This window comes from Palaemon carinicauda, chromosome 40 (genome assembly GCF_036898095.1).
Source record: "Palaemon carinicauda isolate YSFRI2023 chromosome 40, ASM3689809v2, whole genome shotgun sequence".
Classification (NCBI taxonomy): Eukaryota; Metazoa; Arthropoda; class Malacostraca; order Decapoda; family Palaemonidae; genus Palaemon; species Palaemon carinicauda.
The window spans coordinates 11933664-11943663 of record NC_090764.1 but is presented as its reverse complement, the minus strand read 5'-3'; positions in this window follow the sequence as shown (position 1 = coordinate 11943663).

The following is a 10000-nucleotide window of genomic DNA, read 5'->3' as shown; positions in this document are numbered from 1 at the left end:
TTTTTTTTTTAAAGTGGCTAATTGCCTATTCAAAATTGGCTTTGGATTATCATTCAATTTCACAGGAAGAGAGGTTTTTAAATCGTTTTTCGTTTGTTTAAGGATTTCGTTTGACTTTATTTCATTCAATTTCACAGGAAGAGAGGTTTTAAATCGTTTTTTTGTTTGTTTAAGGATTTCGTTTGACTTTATTTTCTTTTAGTTTACTTTTATCTTCTATTTAATGTGTATTTATTTTTGTTGTTGCTAATCCTAATAAAATCTTATTTTTCTTGTTTTCTTTCCTCACTGGGCTATTTTCCCTGTTGGGGCCTCTGGGCTTATAGCATCCTGCTTTTCCAACTAGGGTTGTAGCTTAGCAATTAATAATAATTAATGATAATAATAATAGTAGTTGTAGGTTGGCCAGGGCACCAGCCACCTGTTAAAATACTACCGCTAGAGATTTATGGGGACCTTTGACTGGCCAGACAGCACTACATTGGATCCTTCTCTCTGGTTACTGTTCATTTTCCCTTTCCCTACACGTACACCAAATAGTCTGGCCTATTCTTAACATATTCTCCTCTGTCATACACCTGACAACTCTGAGATTACTAAACAATCTTCTTCGCTCAAGGGGTTAACTACTGCACTGTAATTGTTCAGTGGCTACTTTCCTCTTAGCAAGGGTAGAAGAGACTCTCTAGCTATGGTAAGCAGCTCTTCTAGGAGAAGAACACTCCAAAATCAAACCATTGTTCTCTTGTCTTGGGTAATGCCATACCCTCTGTACCATGGCCTTCCACTGTCTTGAGCTAGAGTTCTGTTGCTTGAGGGTACACTCAGGCACACTATTCTATCTTATTTCTCTTCCTCTTGTTTTGTTAAAGATTTTATAGTTTATATAGGAAATATTTATTTTAATGTTGTTACTGTCCCTAAAATATTTTATTTTTTCTTGTTTCCTTTCCTCACTGGGCTATTTTCCCTGTTGGAACCCCTGGGCTCATAGCATACTGCTTTTCCAACTAGGGTTGTAGCTTGGCAAGCAATAATAATAATAATAATAATAATAATAATAATAATAATAATAGCATTTCTCTCTCTCTCTCTCTCTCTCTCTCCTCTCTCTCTCTCTCTCTCTCTCTCTCTCTCTCTCTCAGTAAGATTATAGGTCATAAATATCTTCATTTGACACTTCTTAATACAATACTTTATTTTTATTTGGCAACTCTTGGTGATCTAATCAACGAGAGTTCATTAATATATATTACCGTATATATATATATGTATATATATATATATATATATATATATATATATATATATATGTATATATATATATATATATATATATATATATATATATATATATATATATATATGTGTGTGTGTGTGTGTGTGTAGTCATAATTATATGAATTCTGCATAACGGTAACTATTCACATACTCCTTGTTTTGTTAAGTTGCTACTTTCGTCTCAATACCAGGAGTAAATCATTTCTCTTACTTTAACCCGGTGAAAGATTCCGTTCTAGGAGTGAAAATATTATTTTTGTTGTTTCAACTTTTTGATTATTGATTTTATTGGAATTTTAGCTTTCTGGGTTTTTTCAATGAAAACATATTGATATTTTGCTCGGATAGTGCTCTCCTTTTTTTTTTTTTTTTTTTTTTTTTTTTTTGCTGCTGCAATTCGATAACATCTTAATTTTGTTTTTAATGGAGGTCTAATGTGAATAATAATAATAATAATAATAATAATAATAATAATAATAATTATAATAATAATAATAGTAAATATAATAACAATAATAATAACAAGAGTATTATTATTATTATTATTATTATTATTATTATTATTATTATTATCATTAAATTGATGATGAGGATAATAATAATAATAATGATGAACACAGTCAAAATTAGTTTGTTTTAAAAGCGTGCCTACTCTCAACTCAAATAAGGAATCTTTATCCTCAGCCACAAAGTCAAAGTAATCCCCTGTGTCGTGTCAAGGATTGCTGATAATGTCAGTCTCGCCTGAAGTAAACAACCATGCTAATTAACGTCGAACGAATAAGTCTGGCATATACAAATAGTCATTAAGGGTCATTTCACACGCGTTAATTACAGGATCAGTAGACCATGATGTCTTTTAAGGATATAGCTTTCTTGTAAAGGATTCTAGTGATAAATATATTGTAGTTAGAAAACCATATGTGGGGATACCTTAACGTGGTGAAAGGGTTTATGTAACGCCATGATCAGCAAAGCTGTACTAGTCAGGGCAAGCCCTACTAGGTTGGTTTGCTGTGAGGGATCAGACACAAATCTCACACCATCACCAATCCGTTGTGGCCAGCGTGGTGATGAAACTGGTCAAATCCCAGACATGAATAAAGACATGTCTGAGGCCTTCGTCCTGCAGTGGACTAGAATCGGTTGCATTTGATGTTGTTGTTGTTTTTGTTGTGTTTCGATCACAGTATGCCAGGATTTTTAGGGCAGATGTGTTTTATATATATATATATATATATATATATATATATATATATATATATATATACACATATATATGTATATATATTTATATACACATATATGTATATGTATATATATATATATATATATATATATATATTTATAAATATATATATATATATATATATATGTATATATACACACATATATATGTATATATATTTATATACACATATATGTATATATATATATATATATATATATATATATATATATATATATATATATATATATACATATACAGTATATGTGTATATATATATAAATATATATTTACATTACATATATATGTGTATATATATACACATATACATAAATGTATATATATATATATATATATATATATATATATATATATATATATATATATATATATATATATATATAAAGACTTACATACGGACAAGCAAGTTTTATAATGGCTTTTTCGTAATTTCCGGAGTCTGAACTTTCCAAGTTTTTTTCACATGGAAGCACGAGAATAGTGGTCACTCCCATTTGTAAGATGCTGATAAACATTGCTACCTTTATTGTGTACATACAAGTAACGGAGAAATGTGTGCATAGCCATTTCCTTTCCTTGGTGCATCTAAGTTACGAAGACTTCAGTTCTTGTAAACACTTATCAGGAGTTTCTAATAGTTTATATGTAACAGCTTATACAGGTGTAAGATTTCTTCTTATCGGAGGTTGAAATTGCAACTACGGCATCCAGATGTGGAATTTCGTGACATGAATGACGTCTGGATGGGAGAAATTTAAGCAAATTGGAGAATTCGTTGAACATATTTTTTTTTTTTTTTTTTTTTTTTTTTTTTTTTGCCAGATCTTGTTCTGTTTTAATAGAACAATGTATGTATTTGTTCCTTTCACCCTGTAAGTAAAGGATGTTGTTAGTGCTTTTATCTCTTTCGTCATACTTTCACATAGATATCTTTTCCTTTTTAAACACCTCGCCAAAAGTTCCATGTTGCAATTCACCTTTTGAGAAAGATTGACACTTCACCTAATAGACTTTACCGACGCAATCTCTATTACTTACCAGAACGCCCTCCAATAAAACACCGATATAGCCACTACACCTTCATCTTTTTCATTCAATCATTACGTTTCCGTGAAGTTCTCTTTACGTGACACTTACTCGAGTAGACCCTCATCACGAATGTCACGTAACTGTCTTCTTAGCAAGGATCTTGCATCACGATTTCCGCTCCGTTCCCTCAGTTCCGCCATCCCTCGCCAGAGAGTCAGTGTTACCACTGGTTTTGCCGAGTAGGTCTTGGGTTCTGCCACTTGATGTGGGTCCTGGGTTCTGCCTAAAAATTCTGCCTGGTAAGGGAAACTGCCTTTAAAAGGTGTGATACCAAAAACCATCAAAACATCCGCCAAATTAACCAAATTCATATTCACAATTTCTATAATTTGTTATGTTAGTTTCAGTTCAAAATACAATGTAGATCAAAAGATATAAAAACATAGACTTCATATTATAAATGTAAAATAGATTTATATGCCAAAAAATAGTTTTTCCACCTTGATAACTATGCGGAAATATTTTAATATTTTCCGTTCCAATCAGAGTAAATCAGAAATCAGAAATTGAAGTGATGAAGCTCTCTATAGACCCATAGTCAATTTTTTTTAGTAAGGCAGATTTGCACCGACTCGCAGGGGTGCCCTTTTAGCTCGGAAAAGTTTCCTTATCGCTGATTGATTGGACAAGATAATTCTAACCAATCAGGTAGCAGGAAACTTTTCCGATCTAAAAGGGCACCGCTGCGAGTCCTTGCAAATGCACCTCATTAAAAAAAATTGAGTATAGTTTTATGTCATTACCCCCATAATTCCGCCATTTGGCAACACTGCAGAGATGGCACTATTGGCGGCCACTCCTCTCTCTCTCTCTCTCTCTCTCTCTCTCTCTCTCTCTCTCTCTCTCTCTCTCTCTCTCCTGCCTTAGGCCTCTTTCTCGGAAGACCTGGCTCTTGATCGTCCCTTGTTATCACTTGAAGTGCGTCATTTGGTTCTGAGGATTTCGTCCGAGGAATGATTCTCGATACGTCGTTTAAGACGACGGCTTGCTAAAGTGATCAGATTAGATCACAGTTTACGTGGAGGTTCATCTACGTTCTTTGCTTCTTTTTTTTTTTTTTACGTTTGTGTGATGCTTCTCTTTTAAGCGATAGTTAAATACATAATGCTTTCTATAGAAGATCTGACATAAGATACATATGCTTTCTTTAGAAGATTTGACATAGAATACATATACTTTCTTAAGGGATCTGGCATAGAATATCTATACTTTGTTTAGAAGATCTGACTTAAAATATCTTTAGAATATCTGACATAAAATACATATACTTACTTTAGAAGATCTGACATAAAATACATATACTTACTTTAGAAGATCTGATATAAAATACATATGCTTTCTGTAGAAGATCTGTCATAAAATACATATACTTACTTTAGAAGATTTGACATAAAATACTTATACTTTCTTTAGAATAACTGACATAAAATACACATACTTTCTCTAGAAGATCTTACTTAAAATACATATACTTTCTTTAGAATAACTGACATAAAATACATATACTTTCTCTAGAAGATCTTACATTTACACACATTCTCTAGATCTTACTTAAAATACATATACTTTCTTTAGAATAACTGACTTAGAATACATATACTTTCTCTAGAAGATCCGACATAAAATGCATAATCTTTCTCTAGAAGATCTTACATAAAACACATATACTTTCTTTAGATCTGACACAAATTACATACTTTCTCTAGAATATAAATAATCTAGAATATATATTTTAGAATATATATATATATATATATATATATATATATATATATATATATATATATATATATATACACATACATACATACTCTCTCTCTCTCTCTCTTTTTGCTTACAACTGATGAACCCGTATTCGAACGTTGGACGATCCTGCTTCTTTAAGACTCCAGTATGCTTCTGTTCATCTTGATAATGAATTATGTATTTGGTTAGTAATCAACTTATTTTTTATTTTGTTAGAATGGCGAGTTGGAGTAAAACGAGAGAAAAGATTTTAGACGTGGGTAATTAAAACTGCCAAAATTTTATGAAACAATTTTTGACGAATGAAATTGCAATGGATTCTAAAAAAAATTGCTTCTTATTATTATAACTGCGTAGTTCCGGAAAAAAGTGAACATTTGTGTGATTGTGTATATACAGTATGTAAATCTTATAAATATGAGGCTTTGAAATTACAGATACAGAGCCCCATTAGTCCCTGTGAACTAAAGCAAAGAAGATACCCTTTGTAATTGATTGGGACGGACCAGGTATAGAATATCAAAAGGTATGACCGAAAAAACAAGTTTTAATCGATTAACAAACACAAGAACACCACCTAACCTAAGGTCTCCTACCTAACCTAACCAAGGAGTAGTATCCTTACCTACTTATATTGGGTGGACATGCCCCCTGCGCCCCCCCCCCCCCCCAGAGGGCCTTATCCTTATCTTATCCTAGCGTGTTTGCCTCCCAAACGGCTTTGCTCCTGACAAGGTAACAATAAATTATATATCGTAATTCGTAAAACTCGCTTCATAATCTCGTATTTCAGACAAAGCTAAACAGCATTTTCCCCTTAAATAAAGTCTATTTGATAAGTAATAAGATATTTTACGCCTGTCCCAATTAACTACATAAACCACCAAATAAGAAAAATATCACTTCTCCATATGGCGAAATAATACCCAACCCAAGTCTTGAACTTAATATTGGAAGTTCATTAACCCCCTAAGTCATTGACCCCATTTAACCTCTAAAATATCCTTGTCATAACCGCGTTCAAGTTCTGTCACGCACGATAAGATCTGGACAGTCACTGGACACAGGATAGGCCCCATCAAGGATCTAATATCAAGGATCAAGTGGTTGGGTGTCTCTTTGGATTACTCCTAACATCACTTGGATTTGGGTCTTAGGTCAATCTCTCGACTCTTTGGTGGCGTCGGCTTTTCAACAACATCTGTTGGTTGATTTTGTTGGTTTCTTCTGTCTTTGACTTCCTCTGGAGATTGCTCGGAATTTTTCTCCGGACGAGGGCCATTTTTGGCAGTGACATAGCCCCCAAAAGCTTTGATAAAAACGGTCTAATTTCGCAAGTTAGGAAATCTAGCAAAACCAGTACTCAAAAAATTATGTCAGAATTTAATGGCTATGTTATTATTATTATTATTATTATTATTATTATTATTATTATTATTATTATAATTATTATTATTACCTAAGCTACAATCCTTTTTGGAAAAGCTGGATGCTACAAAGCCATGGGCTCCTCCAACAGGGAAAAATAGCCCAGTGAGGAAAGGAAATCTGGAAATAAACAATGTATGAAAAGTATTAAATAGAAAATAAAAACTATCTCGAGATCAGTTACAAGATTAAAATAGATCTGTCATAAACTATGAAATAATTAGGAATTATTTGTGTCCTACAGAACCCATTTCACCATTTTTAAGAATTTTATGATATTGAGATTCCAGCAATAGGCATTTTAGATAAGGATGAAATTTTTTTTTTAGAATATGAAAGGTAATTGTCACTAACTCCATCTACTTCCAAACTTCCTTTTTTGAACTTGTTTCTGTAGTATTCCTTTTTCTTATCTGATCCCTCTTATCTTACCTACTGTTTATGTTCCCATCAGTAGAGTATACAAAGTTATTGAGTTGTATGACCCATCAACATATGCAAAATTTGGAACTCTCCTGGTAAGGTGGATACAGAAAAAATATGAAGTCATTTCATATATATTACTTGCGATTTAAAGGTTTAAAGGTCGCTCATGAATGGCAGAGGCAAGAGACAGTGATATTGCCTTATCAAGCAGGACAATACCCTAGAGACTGACCATATACACATATGATCAGCGCCCAATCCTCCCTCTCCACCCAAGCTAGGATCAAGGAGGGCCAGGCAATGGCTACTGATGATTCAGCAGATAGACCTATAGACTCCCCCAAACACCCCATCCACAGCTCACAAGGATGGTGAGGTTGCAGCAACCAAAGAAACTCGAGTTTGAGCGGGACTTGAACCCCAGTCTGGTGTTCTCCAGTCATGGACGTTAATTCATGATTAGCATAATTAGATATGTGTAGAATCTGAGGCGTAACTAGAACAAATCCTTTTATGATATTTCTTGTTATTTCAATTAATATCTTTTATTCCCAGTCTGTGAGGTCGGGGAAATGTTATACTTATTTCACTCTATTTGAAAGAATGAAAACTATTTATTTGGTTTATGTCTGCTTGGTTATACTCGCCGACTTGCATGCATGCTATAGGTATGTTTATAACTAGTTAAATATATATATATATATATATATATATATATATATATATATATATATATATATATATATATATATATATATATATATATATATATATATACTGTATATATATATATATATATATATATATATATATATATATATATATATATATATATATATATGGAAGAACAATAAAGTAAATCTGTACTCTAGCCACAGACAGAAGGGAAATCTAAACATAGATGAATAAATAAGCCTTGTGCGTAGTGTTTGCATTGCTCCAAATCGTCTTTTTTTTTTTTTTTTTTTTTTTTTTTTAAAGAAGAACCTCGCAACGCGCAGATTCCACACTAACCTTCAGTAGCAAACGTTTCTTTGAAAACTAACATGTATCTATGAACAAGAAATTGAAATCCATAAAGAATCCATTACCAAATAGAAGCAAACTCATTCCTCCCGTCTGTCCCTGGCGCATGCGTACTTATGTCTGTTCGCATGCTTGGGAAAGACCGGTCATCATCATCATCATCATCATCTTGAGACGGTTCCACTTGACACCATTTAGACCTGCCTTCTCTTACTTAACATTACCCTCCCCCCCCCCCCCTTCTCTCATCCTCCATTCCTCTTGCTCGCCTTCCCGTTCTTAGTATTTTCTTTCCTTTCGATCTTCTTCTACTTCTTCTATCAAGAGGTGTAGTTCTTCAAGTTCTCACAGCACTTGTGTCCATCTGTGAGTCCTCCTCAGTGTTGCCAGGTTTTCTAAGTGAGAAAAAGTCAATTTCTAATCAACAGAAGCTTTAAAAGGCCTACCAATTAGTAAAAAAAAAGGCTGAAAATGTATTATTTAAGGCCCACCATTTTCACGATATTACTTAAGGCCAACCAATTTTAAAAAATAGACAAATTTAAGGTTTTTGACCTGAAAAAGGCCAACCTGGCAACCCTGTCACCCCTTCCTGTCTCTTAGATTCCACCAGTGTTTGAATAGTAATAAAAGATTATAAACAGTGATGTCTCGGGGGCAGAGTTTGTTGTAGGTATGTTACATGTGCTTTGGTAGGATTCTAGGATTCTTCTCTAGGGCAGTCAATGGTCGAACAAGGATCCTTGCTTTAGCTTTATCTGAAATATTTTGATTTTTATGTGACTTTGAACATTTTAGATACACTGTCAAAAATTTGCCATAAAAAACGGTAAAAATCCTGGAATAAATATTGCCAGGATTTTACCGTTTTAAAAACGGATATATTGACGTAAAGGAATGATATTACGGTCGCCAACCCGTAAACTATAATAACAAAGTAGGGTAAAATTACGGTCGCCTTTATTTTACTGAAATACGGCTGGGAACAGTATATTTTTTACGGAGAATTTCCGATTAAAATTACGTTTTTCTTTTAACAGTGTAGATTAATTACCTATAATTGTTGTCATTAAGTAATTGTATTTTTTCTTGATGTTTAAAATCTTCCATTAAAGCTAAGATTTATTTGGAGAAAATTATTTGACATTTCTGATGCCTTATAACTTAATTTTCTTCTGTAGACGAAGATTATTTATATCATGCTAAAATTAGAAAATCATTTACGGGATAAGTGGCGTGGTAAATGTATATTAAAGATTATTCTATTAACTGTTAAGTCAATTCTTATAATTAACCTTTATTGAGCTAATTACATGTTTTTTTTTTTCATGCTGACCAAGTGTTTAATAAGTTTTTAAATATAAATTCGAACGGAAAATAATAACTTACAAAATTAAAATTAAAAGTTTCGTTCGTAATTTATGAAATTTCCTCATTGTAAGTCTTACGATGTCTTTCCTTTGTTTGTTGGTTTTTTTTTTTTTTTTTTTTTATTAAATTTTAGGTAACCGAAACCTGTTAACATAGGAACTATAATACTGATGTATAAAATTTATTTTGGAGCACAGTCAAAATCTCTTCTGTTTTAGAGAATTTCATTAAGAAAAAAAAAATAATATATTAGAAAAGTTTCATTGTACATTTCTCAGTTATTTTTTTCAGAAAATTAAATTGAAAACATAAAAGGTTATTAGAGTATAAAATTGTTTTGGCCAAAAAGCCACGTTGTATGATGTTATCAAAATTAACAAATTA